The sequence below is a fragment of the Aedes albopictus genome, chromosome 2 (genome assembly GCF_035046485.1).
Source record: "Aedes albopictus strain Foshan chromosome 2, AalbF5, whole genome shotgun sequence".
Taxonomy (NCBI): Eukaryota; Metazoa; Arthropoda; class Insecta; order Diptera; family Culicidae; genus Aedes; species Aedes albopictus.
The window spans coordinates 48,693,970-48,718,957 of NC_085137.1; the positions used below are offsets into that span (position 1 = coordinate 48,693,970).

At 37.5% G+C, this 24,988-nt stretch overlaps 1 long non-coding RNA gene across 1 annotated transcript in view; it reads right to left on the minus strand.

The window, feature by feature from the left end:
- Positions 1 to 8,550: 8,550 nt before the first annotated feature.
- The window catches only part of LOC134287584 (uncharacterized), a 90,120-nt gene continuing 73,682 nt past the window's right edge, over positions 8,551 to 24,988 (minus strand). The window contains exon 3 of the long non-coding RNA XR_009997389.1: positions 8,551 to 24,361. This is a non-coding gene — a long non-coding RNA (uncharacterized LOC134287584). The remainder of the gene's footprint in view (positions 24,362 to 24,988) is intronic.

Sequence of the window (24,988 nt, forward strand, 5' to 3'; positions counted from 1 at the left end):
TTTGTTATGTCAAATTACCCGTTATTAGACAATTTTACTAAACAAATCTAAAACGCACTCTTTGGTTTGGTTTTCCTCGTCACTTAGGGGGTTCTTGTCGTAGTTGTTTCTTTAAAAGTAAGGAGCTATACCTAACTGCAATAGTCTAAATTAACTAAAAATGTTTGAGTCTTAGGTACCATAAAGGTGCACAAATTGAACAAATACCGGCAGGTGATAATTCTATCCGAGCCACGGCATACAAGGGTATAAGACAGACCATTGATAAAATTGGTGTGGAGTTCTATTTTCTATTTTCTGATGCTTTTGAACGATTTAAATTGCATCATCAAAAAACTTTCAGTTTTCAGAAATGGATTACCTTGCAAATGTTGTGCCGCGTTATCCGAGCTACTTTGATGTATGTTCTATTTTTGTTGACATTACTCGGCCTACTTTGATCGTAAAACTGTTAAATCATAAGATACTGTCAATAAAAAAATAAGAAAATTGCAGCCGCAATAACTACTTCCACATGTACATATAAAAGGCGAAGTTTATTTGTATATTTGCCCAGATACTGCTGAAATTCTATTCAACTGCCTTAAATATGTTTTTTTGTTCTTTATGTCTAAGCAATATTTTGCAAGGAAAATTATTAATTTTTGATTTGACCCGTTTACTCTTTTAAAAGGACACGTTACTAATGGGCGACCTCATACAAGCCCATTTGGCTACACTAAAGGTTGAAAAAAGAAAAAATTACAAGCCTCAAAGATAGTAATATTTGAAAAAAAAAAAAATGTTCTAGACCCGCCGATAGAACTTTCTCCTTTTAGTCTCAAATGAAAAAGGGGACCTTCAGCTTTCGTTTGGTGGGTGTTTTAGCGATACCGATTTTTTTAAATTAATTTTGTTCTACCAGACACACCGTGGACCGGGTTCTTTGATGAATGAAAAGAAATTCATTGCAATTTAGCTGATTAATGTCCAACTCGGCAACATAGCCAGTGGCTTTTGTTCCCGGGCTACTCGCCTAGATTTGCGAGCTACTTCTATGAGTGTACCAACCATGTAGGCACAAAAGTGAAAGAGTGATGCGATTGGGGCTCTTAGACTTTATGGTTAGCCATTCATCAGTTTTCCATTTATGGACCGCCCGAGCCGGCCGCCCGCCACGCCGCCCGTCGGCTTTGGCAAGGGATTTCGTTCAGAGAAGGATTGTTAGTGATGCTGAACAAGTTGCATCGCCGGCAGACGGCATCATCGGCGCGAGGCCAACGAACTTGCTCCGCCAAACTCATCACCCTTCATTACTCGCGGACGGATAGTGGATTGTGCTGGGTGCACTGCAGCAACTATCACACGATCATGAACGGCTACTGCGCGGCACTTGCTCGTCGATGCACCACCACCAACCACCAGCATTCGATCGCCGATTCCGATTCCGCGCCTTGAAGCGCAGCGCACTTCGGTTGATGTTATCGTTCTAGTAAATTAGCTGAAGTAATCGGTCTTTTGATGTGTTTAATGTTTATTTTCTTCCACTTACGGTCTTATAATTGTTCTTTTACTGTCTTTCATTTCCTCTCTCGCGCTAATTACGGAGTGCTGTGGTAATGCGCTTGTAGTTTATCTTTCTTATAATGGTTGCAGCAGACAGGAGTTGTCCATTTTAACACGTTAGATTGAAAGTGATGAATTCCGATAGTGGTGTGGTTGTTTGCAAACGTATACTGTTAGTAGCTTGAACTTGAGCTTCAGCTTGATTGCCGCCCGTAGATGCTGCTCCAGTATCGCCAGACCAGCTACACTCACACAAGGAACCAATGAGATATCTGCCGGGGACTATGCTGGCATCTTCAGTGTGTGAGCGTTGGTGATCTATTTTCAGGCGACAATAGCGCCAGCCACGTCAGGTTGCTGGCCAATGCGGGGAAGGGGAAGGAAGTGATGATTGCGTTTGTATCCACAGCAGACCGAATATACCTCTGCGTCTGCAGAAATTCATTCGGATGTCGAAGTGTTGGTAGGATATGGTCGGCAAAGGGTTCACACATTGGTGCGTGGATGCCACGCGTAAGGTGAAAGATTGTGTGTTTATTATTCCGAAGATAATCCGGCACAGTTCGCTTGATTGCATAGCTCGTGGGCGTTATATGATAGATTGACACTGTGCTGTGAAAGTTGGAAGGGAGGGAAACAACTTTTTCAAGCCGTTTCTGTTCTAGCGATGGCTATGAACAAGTGGCTTTTATAAATGAGTTGTATAAGTAGAAAAAAGAGATAAACAATATAGAAAGATACAAAGTAGGCGGAAAGGGACGAGCCACGGATTGAACCAGGACGTTCTGCATACGAATCAAAAGCGGTAGCCGCTAGGCCATCAAACCCGTCTGCTTGCAAACCTACACTTTTGGTACTAGGGAAACTTTAATCAGCATTTTTGAGTATTTCCAAACTTAAGTAACTACCCAAGTAATCAAAAACACTATATTTGGCATATTGGGTTTTTAAGGGCTAGTTTTCGGCCAATATTGAGCATGCCAGTTCTCCAATAGCACTCCATTATTGGCACGCGAGGCAAATAATACATGTGATATGTACATTTTTTCGCCTTGCGTGCTGATAAAATGCTATTAAAGGGCCAGAATGCTCTAAATTTGCTATACATTAGCCCTATATGTCCAAAAATGGGAAATATGTATCGTAAAGACTGGACTCGAAAAAAATGAGACACAAAGAATAATGTATAACTTTTGATTGCGTGCACAAAAATAGCTGATTTTTCGACCAGGAATAGTACATTATGTGTAGCTAATACCATAAAAATTACATCAAACCGGTTATGTGTTGGCGGAGATATTGTCGAAACAAGAGACTTACCATTTGAGAATCTTGGGCCAAACAAACACTTAAACATCACATTTTTTACCTAAAACTGTAGAGTCAAAAATACTGAATCGATTTCAATGAAAATTTTACTGTACAAAAAGTATGTATGTAGATGTATTGATGTATATTTGTAGATGTATGTAGATGTATATTTGATCTTTAAAAAGTTATAGCCATATATGTAGCACTATGTCACAGTAAGCAGATGGGTTTTTTGGTATAGTGACATTCAAACTGCTCTAACTTTTAAAATGTTCAATCAAAATGGCTGAAATTTTCACTGAGAACAGACTAACACAACAATTTTACATTGTCAAAGTTTCAAAAAAATCGGGACAGTGTTGCCAATAATGCACACTGATTTCAAAATGTTAAAAAGTGCCCAAAATTTGAAAACCTCGTTTTAAAAAAAAGTACTGCACCGATTATAATGAAATTTTCACCACTTTTGATGAGCTAACAACCAAGTTATAGCCTAAACAATTTTTAAAATGGAAGCCCAAAATTTCCAAAATCACATTTTATTGTATCGACAATATTTGCGCCAATACTGAACCGATTTTGATGAAATTTTTAGGGCATTAACTACACATAACATGCTATTCCTGGTAAAAAAATCAGCTATTTTTGTGAACGCAATCAAAAGTTATACATTATTTTGAGTGTCTCATTTTTTTCGAGTCCAGTCTTTACTGTAGTACCATGCTGCAAAAAACATTCACGTAGCATTCAGATAATCGTAAATTCGGTTTTCAGTATTCGGTGGTGAATGCAAGTTTTTCCTGGTTCTTCAAATAATTCCGAGTGAGTGGCCATTCTAATAATATGTATAGAGCATTTCCACTCAATTCAAATGAAATTTTGCTCATGTGTGAGCTTCTATCAGAAAGTGTTTATCATGTTACAGGTATACCTCAATTTAGTGAACCCTCGAATATTATGTACTTCGATTTAATGTACATTTTACCTATAGTCTCCCATACAGAACGCCGGTTTGGCGAGTTCGATTTGGCTCAGAATTGAAAGAATAGTAGTTGATACCCTAACGAACAACTTTGTATCATGTCATGATAAAACTTAATTTAGTTGTGGTTTTAGCCAACGAAAGCAGGAAGAGGATATCTTCCCCCGTTTACTCTCGGTTGTTATATGCATCACGTGTTGGTCGGCCGTAGCTTGCGCGCTACATCATAGGCAGCTATGTAATTCTTCATTATCTCGATACTCACCCACGTGCGTGAGCAATGGAAATAATGAAGGACAACATAGCCGCCTATGATGTAGTGCGCAAGTTTCAGACGGCAAACACGTGCATGTAACAACCGAGAGTAAACGGGGAAAGATGTCCTCATCCTGCTTTCGTTGGATAAAACCGCAACTACAGTATGACCCATAAAAAAATGCGAAATTTCATTTTTTGCGGTATTTGATGATTTTTAATGAAATAATCCTAATGAATCAAACTTTTTTGGATTAGGATACAATAAGGAGGTCATTGTCATACAGGATCTCTAAATTTTTTGTCAAAATATTCATTGGTTACTTACAGGGGATGGCCAAAATGTTTGGGATAGGCAACTTTTTTTTCTCTCACAAAAAAGTTCAGCATGTTATAGCTTTTCATGGAGCGCATCAAAAAATCTCAAATTTTGACTGTTTTTCAACCTATTATATGTGCATCATTGGTACAAATTTGGGCTTGATTGATTAATATTTCGCAAAGTTAGAACCGTTCGGGTAAAACACCTTTTTTTAGACAACGCATTTTTGAGCTGTCATATCTCGGAAACCAGTACACCGAATTGAATGAAATTTTGAACGTACACTAACAATATGTAAATGCTTCACAAACTATTAAAACATAGATACTTTTTAAACGTTGAAAAAAGTTATCATGGATTGACACTTTTTGGACTTTTCTCGAAAAAAATGTATTTTTTTTACATTAATGTGAATAAATTTAAGTGTTGATATCCAAAGATTTTCCACTTCTGTTCTAATCAGATATATTAGAGCCTATTTAGATTGAAGAAAGAACACATTTTATGATTTTTGTGTGGTATTGTAAATTTGACTTACTTTCCTCTATATGGGTAAAAATTTCAACCCGATATAATTTAATTCGCCGTGAGAAAATATTGCATTTTATAACGTCGTATTGAGTATCAATATATTGTTGATAAACGTTAAAAAAATCATTCAATTCGGTTTACTGGTTTCCGATATAACACAGTTCAAAAAATAGTTGTCTAAAAAATAGTGTTTTACCCGAACGGTTCTAACTTTGCGAAAAATTAATCAATCGAGCCCAAATTTGTACCAATGATGCACACATAATTGATTGACAAACAGTCAAAATTTGAGATTTTTTGATGCACTCTATGAAAAGTTACAGCACGTTGAATTTTTTTGTGGGAGAAAAAAAGTTGCCTATCCCAAACATTTTGGCCATCCCCTGTATATGGGATACCTTATAATTGTTAACAATTTCTAAATAAAATCAAGTTTTCCTCTAATTTTCAGAGCAAAATGAACTTAGATTAAAACTTTTAAATACATGAAAACCATGAAGAAATGTGTACTCTTTAATACGCCCATGTTTGAACAATATTATAAAAAATAATTTCAAATGTTTAGGAAACAAAAACTAAAAAAGGTGCTACATATTAAAAACCGTATTTAAGATAAATTAATAAAAAACTTAACACTGTTTGAACATTTTTCAAAACAATTTTTGGTCGATGAAGGCATATAAACCTACCTTAATGATAGGTACAAATACTAAGTACTTAAAAACAATTTCATGTTTAAAACACAATATTTTCTAAAAATTATCATTTATCAAATCATTCAATTTTCAGAAAATGTCTCTTAATTTATAAGTTAATATTTTTTCGTTCTTGTCCGACGAACCAACGAACTCCTGAAGACCTTATCCAGCCATAAAAGTACTATTTTGAAAATAAAATTTGATTGAATGTGATTGAAAGCAATTAAAAGAAAATTATATCCTTAAAAAACGACCTCTGGCGCGTGGACGATTTCGACATCCATATGTTCAACGTAATATTTCCAAAGTTATGTGCATGAAATCAGCCTATGTTTCTTTGCCATTATCAGATAAGTGGCTCTACTATCCAATAGATACATGCAAGGTTAATCAGTTTGAAGTAGGGGAACGATGACTTTGAAAACTTTCGCATTTTTTTATGGGTCATACTGTAAATTAAGTTTTATCATGACATGGCCTTCTACAAAGTTGTTCATTACGGTATCAACTACTATTCTTTCAATTATGAGCCAAATCGAACTCGCCAAACCGGCGTGCTGTATGGGAAACTAGAGGTCATCCAATTTCCCATATATTGGGGCTGAACATCCCATACAAACCTTCAACTCATTTGCGCCAGCTCAGTTTTCAACCGATTGAGCTGAATTTTTCACAGAGTGTTCTTCTCATCCAAAGGCACAATTCTAGAGGGTGCCCCGTGAATTTTGAAAACTTTTTTTTCGCATCAGACAAATGTGGGCCGGTCTCTGTAGGAATCTCTGCCTTTCCGTAAGAGTCCTTATAAGAATCTCTGATAGAATCTGTAGAAAAATTAGCGAAGGAATCATTGGAGGATGTTCCAAGACTTTCTTAAGAAACCCTTCAAGCAATTTCTGGAAGAGTCTTGATGGAATATCTAGAGGATGTGAAGAAATCTTGGCAATTTCTTTAATAATCTCTTTCAGAAATCAATCCTTGGAGAAAATTCTTTACAAAGCTTCTGAGAAAATTTTGAAGTAGTTCTGAATTTCTGATGTATTCGTGAAACATTTTCAAAAAAAAAAATCCATGAAATAATTTTGAGAAAATTCATGGAAGGTTTTCTAGATAGATGTTTTGAAAATTTTCTTGATGAATCTCTATGAAAAAAACAGAAGAAATTCTTAGATGAATTTCTGGACCAATCTATGCAAGATTTTTTGAAAGAAATTCTTGAAGATTTTTCTAAAGGAAATTATGCAACATTTATGGAAGCTAACAGTGCATGATTTTCTTAACCCATTAACGCCCGAATTATGCCATAATCACAATATATGTCTGATTTTTTTCTGGAGTATCTCAAAAATCATAAAATAGATTTATTGTAGTCATTTAAACGGAATTCAAGGACTCACTAGCGCCACCAAGCAGATAAACCTGGAATCAACAAGCTCACTAACGGATAGCTCTCGATGTCCTGATCCACTTTGTTGAAGACGAAATTCGTCCATATGGTCTGATTCTCTAGATACGAGCGTGACGGTATTGGCAATGGCTGTTGACGCAACGTCTATCAAAGCAAAATGTTTCATGATCACTAGCGCCTCCTACTGGAGCGAATACGTATTAAATTACGTACTATAGGAAAGTTCTTGCCCTTCCCAACAACTTTTCTGAAGACACCCGTCTCAGGCACATTTCTCCACGGTTATCGCAAAAGTCACTGATCTATAAGTAGATCACTGGGCGTTCGAGGCATCTGATCTATAAATTGATCGCTGAGCATAAATGGGTTAAGAAGTTTTTTGAAAAATTGTGGAGGACGTTCTAAAGTCTAAAGGAATCCCTAGAAGATTTTGTGACTGAATTTCTTTAGGATTTGTTTGATGATACGATGATCGGTCGAGAGAGTGACTTCGGATATTCCTTGAATATTTTGGAATTGTTCGGAAAAAAATTTAGAAAAGTCCCGAAAAATTAGGGTAAATAAGGGTAAAAGATTTTGACAGAAATCCCTGGAGGAATTTCTGTAGAAACTCATACACAACTTTCCTACACAACTATTTGTGGAACATCTGGAGGAATGCCTTCTGGAGAAATTGAAAGTTGTCGAGGGATTGAATTTTTGAAGAACTTTTGAAACATTTTCTGAAAAAAAAACTCTGGAATAGTTTCTAACTGAATCGCTGAAAGTTTTATTGAAGGAATCTTTGGAGAAATTTCTGAATAAATGGTTAAAGAAATTTCTGAAAGAATCTCTGAACGAATCTTTGAAAGACTCCCCAAAGGAATTTCTGCTCAAATTCATGGATGATTTTTTGGTTAAAATGGAGGAACATCAGAGAAGTAAATCATGCAGATGCTTCGAAAGATTTTATGTGAAATTTTTAAACAAATCCCTAAAGAAAATTTCTGAATGAATCCATGGATTTTTTTTTTGAAGAATCATAAGGGAATTTTTACCGAATACTCGGACAAATTTCCGAAAGATTTTTAGAATTTGTGAAGAAATTTTTGGGTAATTTTCTAAATGAATCTCCAATTGTTCTCCAAACGAATGCCTAGAGAAATGTCTGAATAAATATCCAGAGTAATCCCATGGCGAATTTCTCAAACTATCTCTGAAATGATTTGTGAACAATCATGGAGGAATTGGTGGAGCAATTCATGCCAGATTTCGTAAATGAATTATTTTTGTAACTTCTGGAGGAACATGATGATTTGGTTTGCGTAGTTTTCTTCGTGATAAAGTTGAGGTGTTTTTTGAAAGCTTTTGAACTCAGAGTTAGCATCAAATCCTTTTCGAATGAGTGTAATCAGTTTCGTACCTTTTAATTCCGCCCTATGTTGCTTATCCTTTGACAGATACGCGTATTTCGACTACCACTTGTAATCTTCCTCAGAGGAAGATTACAAGTGGTAGTCGAAATACGCGTATCTGTCAAAGGATAAGCAACATAGGGCGGAATTAAAAGGTACGAAACTGATTACACTCATTCGAAGAGAGTATTCTGCTTAGAGGGTTCGAATAGTCGGTACAAGATCAAATCCTTCCCAACCAAGCTGAATTATACGACCAAGTTTCAGGAAATTTGGCCGACAAAAACCCGCATCGTCACCCTATGCCAAAAACATCGAGCCTTTTACCGAAAACTCAGTTTTCATTGGTTTTGGTGCATTTTGGTATACAATTAAAATAAAATTAAAAAAATGCCTCGATTTTATGTAAAATTCTATTTTATAGACATTTTGAAAATTGTAATGTCCACCTGTATTTGTTTTGCATACATACTTACATAGCTTTTCAAAAGTATAGGGTGTAAAAAAATGTCTTCGAAGATGTTTGAGGATATTTGAAGGACTTTGAAGGAGAAAAAATACACTGAGAGTAATATTTATCGCAAATCTATGTTGATGTCATAGAAATTAAATTTTCCGAAAACTTTACCACTAGATTTTTTTTAATTATTTTTCTGTGGCTGACTTTCAGCCTCAAAATTTGCCAAATAACCCATCATCCTGGGCTGTTGCTACTAACTGTTTTTCTAGAATTTTTATTTGTCATCGTTTTTTTAAACGGGAAATAAGGAAACTAAAGTATAGTTTTTTTTTTCGTTTTATTTATTTTTTTTTTCAATTTAAAAACCTTACAATAATCTTAAAATTTGCCAAGGAAATTTTTAAACTGTCTTCTAAAAATTCCTTTACTATTGAATCGAGCTATTCTAATTCGTTATTACAGTTCTTCTAAACTTCCAAGTCCTCTCGTTTCTATATTAAATGATATACAGCTGTGTTCATAAAAATAGCAGTGAAAGCCGCTTTCCATACAAAATGACCAACTTTGACATGCTGTAACTTTGTTCTCCTATGAGCGATTGAGCGGAAAATTTGACAGCGAACTACAAACATTGTTAATATTTTTGTAGCGAAATCTGAGAATTTTCGAAGCACGTGGGAAAAAGTAAAACACTATGTGAAATTGATCAAAATAATAGCAGTGTAAATAAATTGAAATGTAACTTTACTTTGACGAGGCAAGAAATTTTTCCGCACGCAATTCGAACAGTTTCCGCCTTGGTTACAAAATAATGTACAAGGCTGAGAATTTTAAAAATTTTTGCTGAATAAAAGAAATCAAAACAAACAATGCTGTTATTTTGATCAATTTCACAGTGTTTAACTTTCTTTCACATTCTCCGAAAATTCACAGATTTTGCTATAACAATCTTCACTATATTTGTAGTTCGCTGTCAAATTTTCAGCTCAATCGCTCATATAAGAACAAAGTTATATCAAGTCAAATTTGGCCAATTTGTATGTAAAACGGCTTTCACTGCTATTTTTATGAACACAGCTGTAGCTTCTATTACTAACCATAGAGCTGCTTTGTTTTTGTAGTTTCTATTAGTAATGTTTCTAATAGTTAGGTGAGGAGAAATGGTTATGTATTGATGCAAAAGTAAATGATTCACGAAATCCAGCACATGAATAAATTCTTGTTCAAATTATTTTTTAATTATTGAAAAACATCGTGTCAAAAAATGACATTTTTTTGTGTTTTGTGCTGAAAATGATCTTTATAACGAGCCAGATCTGCTAATAGGCAAGAGTTTTATGAAATTCGGACAGGTTTCTGCTTCGCAGATCAAAATGTTGCGGTCACAGCACTAAATCGGATTGATGATAATGCGTCACGAACAAAATCTTTGCTGTTAGATGGTTGAACTGAGCGGATAACAGTTTCACCAACTTGCTATCACACAAAACGTGAAAAAACGGGCCGCAAAAAATCGGAAAACCCCTGTGCCTGTTTGTATCAATAGCACACCCCGATTGCGTACAAGCGTTCACACGCTTCAGTTTCGTTTTAGGTGATCGAGCGAAAATTACCGGAAGGATACAATTACCCGTCTGCTCGCTGGTACATGGTGCATTTTACCACGTCCGTTTTCGTTCCTCATTCTCAGACGACGCGACAATGACCGAGGTGGTTTCCCAAGAAAGCTGTACTGTTTTTTCGTTCGAATAACAGGCGTTTTTTTTATTAATTAACGATTTAGTGTTTTTATTGGTACCGGCTATGCATTTATAACAGTAACAATCCTCTACTCAAAACGAATCCCAAGAGTTTTAGCAATTTTGAACATATGTAGGGTGAAAACTATTTCTACAAAAATAAGAAGAAGACCGTCGAATGTCATCGATATGTCAAATGATTGATTAGTTTTCATACTTTACAGGAAAAATATAGAAACGGGCCCAAAATTACTTTTAGTATTTATTACGGCGTGTGCCAATGATAGGAACCCTGTACCAGTTATGGACACATTTGCTAATTTGTGTTCCACTTCGCACTATTTACATGCATTCCTTATGGGATTATCCATAACTGGTACACTATGGCGAAATAGGGTGCAAGGAAGCCTAAAATTTAAGGAAAATGATTTATTTCTATCATAATTTGAGCTAATTGTGAAGTTTGAATGATTGCAACCATCTTTTGTGAACGTGATCTGCTGTTCACATTTTTTTCATGTTGATTTGCATCATTAAAGGTTGAAAATTGACTATGGCGAATTTGATGTACTATAGCCATAACTGGTACACTGAGCCTAATTGTACAAACTTTTAAGATCAATCAAAACAAACACAATTTCTAAGCTAATTAAAATGCATTGTTTTTGCAGTTTCGAACCGCAACATCATGCCCAATGCCCATCCGCCAACGTGGACCAAATCAACCTTCCCAAATCCTGAACGATCATCATTACTCAATGAATTGGATGCGCATACAACTGCGCGGCGCGCCGGCAGACAGACGGACGGACACTCGACACAAATGAGATCACCACCGTTTCGATCCAAGATCCAACAACGTCCCAACCACCCCAAACGAGAGGGAGAGCAGTGCAGCAGCAGCAGCAGCGGGCATTATTGTGGTGATTGTCTGTTTACTTCAACTGCTGCACTTGCCGCGCGCCGCACAGGCAAATCTCGCGTCGCGAGTGATAGAGTGCAGTAGCGCACAGTGCAGTGCGTTGTTCAATACCACGGCTAGCGGGCTAGCATGTGGATGAGAGATCCAACCGAATTGAAGAAACGGCATCCGGCGAATGTTTTCGTTGTCGCCGTCGTCGCCGCCGCCGCCGCCGTCCGTCGTTGCGTGATATGCATTCGGTAAGATCTACTGGTTTCGTGAGAGGAGTCCATCGCATGTGGTATGGTAGAAGCTATGTATGTATATCGTGTCAGATGCCAACCCAAGTGCGCTCTTCAAATTGTGGATGGATACTTCAATTTAAAAATGCAATTGAAATCGTTTAAGTAAGGTATTTGAAGAAAGTGGAAATTGTCGTTTTTATTGGGAGCGCTGCATCATCAACAAGTCTGAAAAACATACGCAGCAACAACGGATGCCCTTGGGCAGGGAGCATTCCAATGCGAAATGAATAAGGAGTAATTTTTCGCATTTTTACTCACAGAGTTCACACTCAATTACAGACGTGTTCAGCAAACCCTAACCAAATTTTATTAGCGTTTATAGACAATCTTTTACAGTGCCGATTGGTTCGTTGGGGGCTCGTTACAAGGGCTGTCTCGATGGTTGAATGTCCACTGGTTGTGGCAGAACCCAATCAAGAAGCACTGTCAATGTCAAAATCGAAGTCAAAAGGAGTTTGACGTGTGTCCGCCATCGCACCGCAGATCCTATATATAGAACGTCTGCGCAAGTATGTTAGTAGGGGGATTCACTAAACAGCGTAAACTGATTAAATTTCGCGATCACCCAAGGCAATCTTTGATTATTTCATTCGCAAAATCATGAAAAATTTCAAATACGCAGAAAATCATGGTTTACGCAGCAATTTAATCTGTTTAGTGAGTACCCCTAGTGGTTCGTGACGTATTTCTTATCAGTTGCCTGTATCTTGAGCATTCTGAGCAGTTGTCAGTAGCCCAACGAACGAACACGGTTCACTAATCGGGGTACAGTCATGACCCAATCAGCGAATCCGGGCTGTATTAGAAATTGGTGAGCCCGTTTCATACTATTCGTTTACTATCTTTCGGCTAGGCTAGTATTAGTTTCATAACAAATAGGGCATTGACTATACCGGGAGTATGCCCGTGTAGCTGCTGGCTTAGAATAGCACTACGGACCACCTGTTCCGGGGGTAAAAGTCCACCAAACAGGTAACCCCAATCCAAGGTGTCAGGCGACCCGTGCTGAGGGATGAATGGTTGAGGGGGTTTAAAAGATGCTCGATCTTTAACGGAGCCCGTAGCGCGGGTAGATCGCCTTTTTGGGTTGCGTTGCGGTGATAGATCTACCAAACCGAAATCTAGTGTCGTCCTATTTTTCAATTTTGGAATATGTGTTCTTGTAATTCAAGGAGTTATAGCATTTAGTCCTACTACTGGTGTTTTGGTGACTTCCAGTTTTTGAATAAAACTGAGTTTACCAACTGTATTTTGCATATAGTTAAAAACCTCACCATCTGAGGCTAAACTCAATGCAAAGGAAATCAAATTGGGTTAGGGATCCATGTATGTACTAACTCTTCGAAAACTGGAAAGTGCTAGTACGCAAGGAACATACTAGAATCCTTATTACTGAACACATGTTCCATTATTGAAATGATATTGCTGCTAATGTTAAAACCCGGGTCCTAAACTTCCTACTGGGGAGAATTTAGCAGTAAAACAAGGGTGATGCTAGGTTTCCGATGCATGGCCAATATCAGTACTCTTGTTTTGTTTTCTAAGAAAACAAAACAAAAACTGTATCAAAATCAATACTTTATTGCCCCTCAATGGCAATTGAGTAATGCGACATGCACTACACTAAGGATACGGGTAATGTCACAATAGATCTAAAAACTGGTCGCAGTGACAAACCCGAACAGGAATAAAAAAAAAATACCGGGAGTAATCTTCTTCTTGAAATAAAATCCCAATAGAGTTGGGACAAAGCCTTCCTCTCAGTTTTGTATACCGTTAGAAAATCTCATCGGATCCTACTGGCAAAGATGGGAACACTCACTTGCAAAGAGCTACACTCACATACTGTTCTCTCAGCTCAGGAGCGTGCTTTCAAAAAACGGTACAGTGACCCCACACCGATGAATCACCTTAATTTTTGTACACTAATTATGAATCACCATGTTGATCAAATGGAGTGATCCATACCATAAACTGTGGTCATTTTTGCCGATTCATAAATTGTGGGGTCACTGTATATGGCCGACTCGATGTTGCCCATCTACAGGACGATGTTCTCTAAGCAGAATACTCTTTTCGCATGAGTGTAATCAGTTTTGTACTTTTTAATTCCACCCTCTTGAGCTTATCCTTTGACGGATACGCGTATTTAGAGTAAGTATCACTTGTAATCTTCCTCAGTGTCAGTTATCCAGTAGTGGTTAGATCCAGTAGTGGTTGCATCCAGTAGTGGATAACTGACATTGAGAAAGATTACAGGTGGTAGTTGAGATACGCGTATCTGTCAAAGGATAAGCATTAGAGGGCAGAATACGTATAAAACTTATCACACTCATTCGAATTTCTTAAGAAGTTTATTCTATGGTTTTTGCAGATAATCCTCTAGGATTTCCAAAAAAAAATCTTCGGTTTTTCCAGGAGTTTTTCACTGTTTTCTTCCTTTAGGAGTTTGCTCTGAGCCACATTTAAGAAAACTAATGGGATTTTCTTTGTATTCTCTTGGAATTCTCCAAGAACTACTACTAGACTCGTTTAGATAACTAAACTAGTTCATAAACCCTGGGTTTTCTATGGGACTACCTTCTAGCATTTCCTAAGGAATTCTTTCTAGAATTAACCCAGATGTCCTTTAATAATTTCCTCTTAAAGTTTCTCCGGATATCTTTTCAGGAATCCTACCGGGAATCGATACTACCTAAACACATAATGGGATTTTCACAGAAGATCCTCTTGAAATGCCTTCCGGATTATCTTCTGAGATTCGCCAAAACGTTACTTTTGAAATTCCTCCAGGATGTTTTTTTTTATTTTTATTTTTATTCTTCAAAAAATTCTTCTGAGATTTCTCTGGAAATTCCTTTTGGGATTTTCTTAAAAATCTTCCTGGGATTCATCCAAAATGTTTTCTGGGATTCAATTAGGAGTTTCTTTTGGGATTCTTCATGGATTTCGTCCAGTAATTTCTCCAAGAACTCCTTCTGGGATTCCTTCAGGATTGTCTGCAGAAGTTTCTTCTGGAATTCGTCCTTGACTTTAATTTTGAATTCCTTCCACTGCATCTGCTGGGTTCTTTTCTGAGTCGTTTTTATAATACTTCAGAATTTCCTATTGGATATTCTTCAAAAGTTTCATCTGGGAATGCTTCAAAATCCACCAGAATTTCCTTCTGGAAAGCCTCCAAAAGTTTTTTTATGGGAATCCTCTAGGAGTTTCTAATAGGAATTCTCAGGGAGTTCCTTATGGTAAACCTTGAAAGGATCCTTCTAAGATTATTAACGGAGTTCCTTCTGGAAATTCTGTAGGAGTTCCTTTTGAGTGCCCTCGAGTTCTTTAAGTGAATTTTCTAGAATCACCTTCTGAAAATCATTCAGAAGTTTCTTATGGGAATCCAACATAAATTTATTTCGAGTATGGGAATCCCCCAGGGGAATCTTCCGGGTGTTTTTCTAGGAATCCTCAGGGAATTCCTCCTTGTAATCTTGAAGGAGTTTCTACTGGAAATCCTCCAGGAGTTCCTGCTGGGTATCATCAGTTTCTTCTGAGTTGTCTCCTATAGTTCCTTCAGCTCATCCTCCAGAATTCGCCGGACAGATACCAGGATTAATTCCCAGAAGAAATTATCGTAAAATCTTTGTAGTAATGAAAGAGCTTCTGATGGATTCTCTGAAAAAATTCCAGGAATAAATCCATTAAGCAATCTGAAAGAATCCGCAGAAGGCATTCGTGAAAATATCACCAAAAAGAATTCTAGGAGAAATCCCTAAATGGATTTTTTGAAGTATGAAGAAATGTTTGGAGGAATTTACAGTAGGATTACACAATATAAGTTATCCTAACACGAAACGCTAAAAGAATACGAATAACAACCGGCTAAATATCCACGTTGCCGGGGCCCGTGGCGTAGTGGCTACACGTTTGCTTCATAAGCAGATGGTCATGGGTTCGATCCCAGCCCCGGCACTTTCTTCAGTTGCTCTCTCCCCCTGAGATTAGCTGACAGTGACCCTCTTCTGAGCCCATGGCTCAAATGAACCCGGATACTTGAACATCGGCGAACGGCAACCCATAATGGACCCACAATCGGACTGGAAACAGTAACAACCAACAGCCACACATCAACATTCTCGTGTTCATCATTCTACCATGATAGGGTAGATAGTGAAAGCAGCGCAACGGCAACCAATTCGATGTAGTACAATAAGCAAAAGAATACATTTAGGCGCTGTACAAAGTGTATGTACAGCTTCCAATTGGAATCGCTCACGCAGTGCCCTAGTGGACAATAGAGCTGTAAATTAGGTTAAGTAATTGAAGAATAAAAAAAATCTATAGTGGTAAGCTTTTTTTCAAATCACCGGATAATCGAGTAAAAAGTACAACACTACCTCGTTCGACGTATTCAGTGCAAGCGCGGTGCAGTTTTAGGATCCAACAGGCGTGCGTCCTGAAAGGATACGTAGAAATTATATTGAAGAATTTGAAGTATTATCGAATCCACACGAATACAGACAATTGACAGAATATTTATTTTCGTCACTGTAGATTCGGTACACTCTTAAAAAAAATCATATAAATTTGAGAGATGAAACATATGTAAGTAAAATAATGAGCTGGATTCGAACTCTGGTCCGCTGATTGAGAGGCACGTACTATACCTCTCGGCTGTATCACCGAGTTGCGAAACAAACGATAAATGTAAAACTGTTTCTACCTATCTGGTCAGATAGGTTTGTTGACAACTCGAACTTACATGATGGATGTAACAAGGGCGTAGCCAGCTTTTCGGTCAGGGGGGGGCAAGCACCCTCAGTAAAAATGTACCTACTAGCTTTTATTACTAAACGCAACACGATGAAATTGAATAACATTATATTCTAAAAGCTTTATTTAACCCTTAACCCTGTCGTATTTTGTAAAATACGTTAACAAAAACTCGCCTGATCTACACAAATCAACGTGGTGCTGGTAGCGATGGCCAATTTCTGGGAGATTAAGGATTTTTATTTACTCGTGCAATATTTTGCTCTGATTTTTTTTGTCAATGTCTACAAAACATTCACCAGAAATTATAGCTGAACTCTTTTGGAAATTACGAACTCTTTTGAGGATAAACCTAGAATTTCCTGGTTCCTGTATGCTTCCACTTATCTTCCAATACTATTTGCTGGAGAAATTCCTCCAGAATTTTTTGAATTTTTGAATTCCAGAAGGAACTCCTGTAAAAATTTCAAAAAATAAACCTGTACGAATTCCTGGATAAATTATGGGAGGGATACCTAGTGAAATTTCTGAAGAGATCTCATGAGGAAATCCTAGATAAATTTCTGGAGGATTCCCTGGAGGAAATTCTGGAGAAATTCCTGGAGGAATTCTGGACGGAATCCCTAGTAAAATTTCATAAGAAATGTCTTTAAAAATTCATATATGAAATCTTAGAGAAATTTGTGAAGGAATCCTTGAAGGAACGCCTGTAGAAACTTCTGAGCAAATTCCCGGCGTAATTCCTGGAAGAATTCCTGGAGAATTTCCTTGAGCAATTTTTTGGGTGAATTCTTGGAATCCCTAGGAGAATTCTGGGAGAAATTCCTAATGAAATCTCCAGAGGAACTCTGGGAGGAATTGCTGGAGAAATTTCTGAAAAAAATCCCTTGAGAAATTCCAGGAGGATTTCCTGAAAGAACCCTTGGAGGAATTTCTGGAGGATTCCCTGGTGGAATCTCTGGAAATACCCCTCGAAAAATTCGTGGAGAAATCCCTGAAGTAATTGCTGGAGGAATCTCTGGAGGAATATCTGGAGGAATCCCTGAAAATTTCCTCAAAGTATTCCTAGAGAATTTCCTGAAATAATACCAAGACGATTTCCAGGAGAAATTCCTGTACGAATTGCTGGCATAATTCCTGAAGGGTGCCAGGAATATTCCAAAAGAAATTCCTGGGGTTTTTTCTTGGAGGTATTCCGGAAGAAATTTCCTGGGAAAATTCCTAGATAACATCCCGGAGGAATAAATGGAGGAGTTCCTAGTGGTATTCCTGTGGAAATTTCTGGAGGAATCTCTAGAGGAATTCTTGAAAAAAATACTGGATGAATATCTAGAGGAATCTCCAGAAGAATTTTGAGAGATTTCTGTTTCTATTTCTGTTATTTTTCTATTTTTGAAAGAACCCCTTGAGGAATTTCTAGTGGAATTGCAAGTGGAGTTACTGGAGAAATTCTCGAAGGAATTCCTGAAGGAATCCCAGGGGGTTTCCTTGAAGAAATTTGTGAAGAAATCCTTGGAAGAATATCTGGAGGAATCCCTGGTGGAATACCTGGAGGAATCTCTGAAAAATTCCTGCAGGAATTGCTGGAGAATATTCTTAAAGAATTTCTGAAGAAATCTCTAGAGGATTTCCTGGAAGAATCTTTGGAGAAATTTCTGGAGGATTTCCTGAAGGAATCTTCAAAGAATTTCCTGAAGAGATTTTTCATGGAGAAATCTCTGGAGGAATCCCTTCAGGAGGGAAATCCCCTGTAGGAATATCTGGAGGAATCAGGAAGCAATTCCTGATAAAATCTCGGGAGAAATTCCTGGAGAAATACCTAGAAGAATTGCTGACATAATTTCTGAAAGATGTCCAGGAGCAATTCCTGGGGTAGTTCTTGATGAAATTACTGGGGTTATTCCTGGAGAAATTCCTGGATAAAATCCTGGAATACCTGGATGAATTACTAGAGGCATTTCTTTGGGAATTTCAGGAGGAATCTCTAAGAGAAATTCTCGGAAGAATTACTGGATAAATTTCTAGAGAAATTCTGGGAGAATTCTATTTCTATTCTATTATTTTTCTGTTTCTCGGAAGAATTACTGGATAAATTTCTAGAGAAATTCTGGGAGAATTCTATTTCTATTATATTATTTTTCTGTTTCTGAAATTCTGGAGGAATTTCTAGTGGAATTTCTGGAGGAATTCTTGGATAAATCCTTGAAAGAATGCCTGAAGGAATCTCTGGGGAATCCTAGAAGCAGTTTGTGAAGAAGTCCCTGGGGAATCCCCGAAAAATTACTGATGGTATTCCTCCAGGAATTTCCTGGAAGAATTTATGAAGAAATCCCTAGAGGATTTCCAGGCAGAATCCTCTGGAGGATTCCCTGGAGGAATCCCTGAAATATTCCTGAGGGTATTCCTGGAGAATTTTCTGGAAGAATTTCTGAGAAAATCTCCAGAAGAATTTCTGGAAAAATTCCTGGAGAAATTGTTGACATAATTTCTGAAGGATGTGGATCAATTCCAAGAGAAATTTCTGGAGGAATTCCTGATGAAATTCTTGGGGTAATTCCTGAAGAATTTCCTGGAATAGTTCTTGGAGATATTCCTGGATAAAATCTTGGAGGAATTGCTGGAGGTTCTCCTTTGGGAATTGCTGGCGGAATCCGTGAGGGAATCTCTGGAGGAATTCCTTCAACAACTTCTGGATGAATTTCTGGAGGAATCTATGGAGAAGCTCTGGGAGAAATTTCTGAACCTAAATCCCCTGAGAAATTCACGGAGGGATTTCAAGAGACATCTCTGAAGGAATACCTGGAGAAATCTCTGGAAAAATCCCTGAAGAAGTTCCTGGACGAGTTTTAGCGGAATTCCTAGAGAAATATCTGTAGCGATTCCTGGAGGGAAAACTGGAAGATTTCGTAGTGGAATTTCTGGAAAAATTCCAGAAGGTATTCCTAGAAAAAAACCATTAAGAATTTCTGAAGCAATCCCTAATTTATGATGGTGCTCCTTGATTAATTCCTGGTGTAATTCCTGGAGGAATCCCTGAAAAATTCTTGAAGGTTTTCCTGGAGAATATTCTTGAAGAATTTCTGAAGAATCCCTAGTGGATTTCCTGGAAGAATCCTTGGAGAAACTTCTGCAGGATTTCCTGGAGGAATCTTCAAAGAATTTCTTGAAGAGATTCCATGGAGAAATCTCTCGAGGAATCCCTTAAGCAATTCCTGATGGAATCTCATGAGAAATTCCCGGAGAAATACCTAGAGGAATTGTTGACATAATTTCTGCAAGATGTCCAGGTGCAATTCCTAGAGAAATTCCGGGGGGAATTCGTGAAGCAATTCCTAGGGTAACTCCTAGATAAGTTCCTGGAGAAATTCCTGGATAAAATCCTGGAGAAACTCCTAGAGGTATTCCTTTGGGAATTTCAGGAGGAATCTCTAGAAGAATTTTTGGAAGAATTACTGGATGAATTTCTATTTTTTTTTCTATTATTTTTCTATTTCTGAAAAAATCCCTTAAGAAAACTCCGGAGGAATCTCTAGCGGAATATCTGGAGGAATTCTTGGATAAATCCTCGAAGGAATTCCTGAAGAAATCCTTGGAAGAATCCTAGAAGCATTTTGTAAAGAAATTCCTGGGGGAATCCCTGAAAAAATGCTGATGGTATTCCTCCAGGATTTCCTGGAGGAATCTTCGAAGGATTTCCTGGAGGAATCCTTGAAAAATTCTTGGGGGTATTCCTGGAGAATTTTCTGGAAGAATGTCTGAAAAAATTTCCAGAAGAATTTCTGGAAAAAATCCTGGAGAAATTGTTGACATAACTTCTGAAGGATGTCCAGAAGCAATTCCTGGATCGATTCCTAGAGAAATTGCTGGAGGTATTCCTGAAGAAATTCTTGGGGTAATTCCTGGAGAATTTTCTTGGAGAAATTCCTAAATAAAATCCTGGAGGAATTGCTGGAGGTTATCCTTTGGGAATTGCTGGCGGAATCCTTGAAGGAATTCTAGGAGGAATCTCTGTAATAATTCCTTCAACAATTTGTGGATGAATTTCTGGGGGAATCTCTAGAGGAGCTCTGGGAGAAATTTCTGAAAAAATCGCCTGAGAAATTCCCGGAGGAATTTCTGAAGAAATCCCTGGAAAAATCACTAGAAAAGTTCCTGGAGGAGATTTTTGTGCAAATCCTGGAGGAATGCCTGTAGCAATTCCTGGAGGGAATCCTGAAAGATTTCTTGGCGGAATTTCTGGAAAAAATCCAGAAGGTATTCCTAGAAAAAATCATGGAAGAATTTCTGAAGGAATCCCTGAAGGATTTCCTGGAGTAATTCCTAGAGGAATTCCTGAAGAAATTTTTGGATGAATCTCTTAAGGAATTCGTATAGGAATACCAGAAATAATTCCTCAAGAAATCGCAGATGGAGTTCTTGAACAAATTCGGGAGGAATCCTTAGAAGAGTTTCTGAAGAAACTCCAGAAGGAAACCCGGAAGAAATTTCAAGAGGAATTACTAAGGGAATCCCTAAGCAGTTCCTGGAGGAAGTACTGAATCAATTCCTAGAAAAGATCCTTTAAAAATACAATGAGGAATTGCTGGAGGAACCCTAAAAAGAGTTCGTGGGAGAATCTTTGGAGGATGTTCAAAATAAGTTGTTTCAGAAAGAATCACAGAAGGAAGTCCCGAGTTAAGTCCTGCAGAAATTTTTGGAGGAATCCCTGGGGGATATCCTAGAAAAATACCCGTAGAGTTTAACGGAGGAATCTCTAGAAATACTCCTGGAGGACTCTCTATAAGAATTCCTGGAGGAATTTCTGGAGAAATATCTATACGCATTTCAATTCCCAGAGGATCCCTGGAATAATTCATAGAGGAATCTCTGAAGAAATTCAAGGAGAATTCGCAGTAAAAATTTCTGAAGAAATTGCAGATGGAATCCTTGGAGATATCCTGAAGGAATACTAATAAGAGTACGTGGAAGAACGCCTTGGGGAATCCCTGTAGCAGTTCCTGAAGAAACCCCAGGAGAAATCCTGGGGAATTCCTAAATAGTTCCAAGAGGAAGTATTGGATTATTTTTTTTGAATCTTCTGAAGGAATTCTAAAAAGTGTTCCTGGTGGAATCCTTGGAGGATTTTTTTGAATAATTCCTGAAGTTGTTTCTGAAATAAACACAGAAGATATTCCCGGTCGAATACTTGGAGGAATGCTTGAAGGAAAATCTGGAGGAATCCCGGAAGCAATCCCATGATGAATTCCTTAGGAAATCCCAGGAAAGCTTTCTTAACAAATTCCTGGAAGAATTTCTGTAGGAAAATAAAAATGAAGGCATCCATGTCTGCAATATTTTTTGGACGAATTATTGTTGGAATTTTTGGATGGAGAATGTTTTGTACAATGATTTAAGGAACTCCTGGAAATTTCTGGAGGAATTATCGAAAAAATCACTGGAACAATCACTGAAGGAACTTCTCAAGATATCCCAGAAGAAATTCCCGGAGAAATGCCTGGTGAAACCCATACAGGAATTCTTTGAAAACTCTCTGGAGCAATCCATGCTAGAATGACTGAAGGAAGCTATGGAAAATTCCTGAAGGAATTCATCGATATATCCTTGCAGAAGTATTTGTAGAAAAACTGAAGGAATCGTGGGGGGAATTCTTAAAGCATTTCTTGGAACAAACCCTAAAAAAACTATCTGAGCCCTGCAAGATGTCCATGAAAAAAATCACGAAAGAGAAACCCCTGGATATGTTCCTTGAAAAATTTCTGAAAGAATCCTTGGAAAAGTTCCTGAATAACTGCCTAAAGGAATTTCTGGAGATGTCCTTGAAAGAATTTGTAAAGAAATCCCAGGTATTATTATCTTAGCATGACGTTTGTTTGAATTGAATACAAGTGAAAATTCGTGTAGCAATAGCATATAACTGCACTCTAGTTCTACAAAGTCCTTGTTTTTCCCTACCGGAAACTTGCCATGCTGTTTTTGTGTTCCATGAATAAACATCACAAAATTTAACCATTCATCCAAGCTTTATTTGGTTAAATTCTATGATAAGATTGAAGTAGATCTCTTGGAGAAATACTTGGCGAAATTTCCTGTGATTCTCAAGAAAAAAAAAAAGGTTGGATAATTGTGGATAAAAACCCCAATTATTAGAATAGTCTAGAGAATAGTTTTTTTAAATATTTTTTCTGGAACACTTGAATTATTGACAATCTTTGAGTCGGCTTGAATTTAAAAAAAATCCACGGCCCCCCCCCTGCCCCCCTCTGGCTACGCTCTTACATCATGTAAAATTGAGTCAAATTTGACATTCAGTCATGAAATGTTTGCGTACGTTGATGGTTTACGTCACGTGTAAATTCCTAATTTTTTAAGAGTGTAGGCCTTGCAGACCAGAGTTCTGAGATTACTGCAGCGATTGTTCAAGAGTGTGTTCATAAAATAATCATATATTTTCGGAAATGTATGTATCGTATAAGCCTTTGTTGATTCTGTAGAACTTGAAGTTTTGTAATAACTGGTAAATGAAAGAGTGGCGTACAGGATCCAATAAATTCGGAAAACACAAAGTAAGTTTCACGAGGTCCAGGGATGACCTCCCTGATAGACAGATTGACGGTGCACAGTCCTAGTTCAAAACTTGTGACTGCTTCGGAGGCTGCAGAACATGAGAACTTCTAATGCTACTGTATCATTAATATATTCAGCAAGTACTTCATAGAAAATGACGGAACAAAAAAAAGTACTGTCAAGATTTATAAGTGCGTTTTTTTTTTCGAAATTTAGCAAAAGCATTAAGCAAGTGCCACAACAGTCCTAGATCGCTCCGTCAGTCTTTCCCGTCTGCTACCAAAGCACAGAGATTTATGGCCAATCTCTCGACTCTTCTAAGATAAGATTCACGCAATACTTCAACGTTCGAGAGCTGCCCTGACCACGTGCTTAGGAAAGGATAGTTATTTAAGTGTCTACTTAAGAGAGTAACAGAGACTGTTGCCTCCCTAATAGACAGCACAGAAAGTTGGGAGTTATCAGTGGTAGGGTTAAAGCCTTAGGATACATTTGGTCAATGCTCGGGCACCGAAAAAGATATGCAGGAACGAGCTCACCAAATGGTACGAATTCCGGTACTCAAGGGACGAAATTTTTCACATCCGGGACGCACGGAAAACTTACAGCGGTACCGTCCAAAAACACATTTTTTTTTGTTTAGAGAAACTTTACCCTGAAGGGGCACTCGTCTCTAAAGAAAAAACACATTGGCATTCGGCAACCCGATAGTAAAAAAGATAAGTTTATACATTCGCGAACGAATTGTCCTATTCAACACAATAGTATCATTCGACAGGTAACACCGTAGATCACTTCGAAAAACTTGTATTGGTATCACTAGTCTGCAGGAGATTCCCAATTTGATGATTCAAATATAACTTTTGAATGAAGTCTATTAAGCTATCGCTGAAATATAACTATTTGACAGTTTCGTAACAACACAGTGGTGTCTCGTAACCTCACTTTTTACCTGTTCAACGACCAAAAAACTTACAATTGTAGAGAATTCAGGATCAGAATCAAATAGCTTATCTCGCCAATTTCTGGTAATTACAAGCTAATTTTATGCCAAAATTCAAGAATTTACCCTTGTTGAACAGGTAGATTTGTAGTTAGGGAACCACCGATAAACGACAGTGATTAAGATCCCAGTGCTTTTATTCTCTACCTTGTTGAACATGCTGGAATCTGATTGAAAGCGGTTACCTGAAAAGTAAAAAAGAAAAAAACAATATTTTAGTAATTTGCAGTTCAATGACATTATTTAAAGTGAAGAATCGCCGTTTGATATTCTGTACATGGTTTTTCAGATTAAAGTAACTTAATAACTGAAAGCCTGCTTTTACTGACAGGAAACAACAGGCCTTTTACTACACCAAGAACTCGTACCCATTCCCGAGCAGAGGAAAAAATCTCAATAATAGCATATTTTGATATGGAGAACATAAAGTGATATTTGTTTGTTTGAGATAAGAGGTAAAAGTACTGAAAATAATATCCCAATTTTACTCCTGGAACATCATCATCATAGCACATTTAGCTCTTGATAAGATCTAGCCAATAGCAGTGAGCTATTTGATTGATCTTCAAATATCATATTTTGCTATTGGTTACATGGTTCAAGAACAAATTTTTGCTATTATTTCCAGTACTTTTACCTCTTATCTCAAACAAACCAATATCACATTTTGATCGTCAGTACTTGAACTCTGCCCGGGTTGGGATAAAATTTGCTTCTCAGCTTGGTTTCTATGAACACTTCCACAGTTATTAACTGAGAGCTTTCTCTGCCAAAGATAATTTTGCATGTGTATATTGTGTGGCGGACACGAA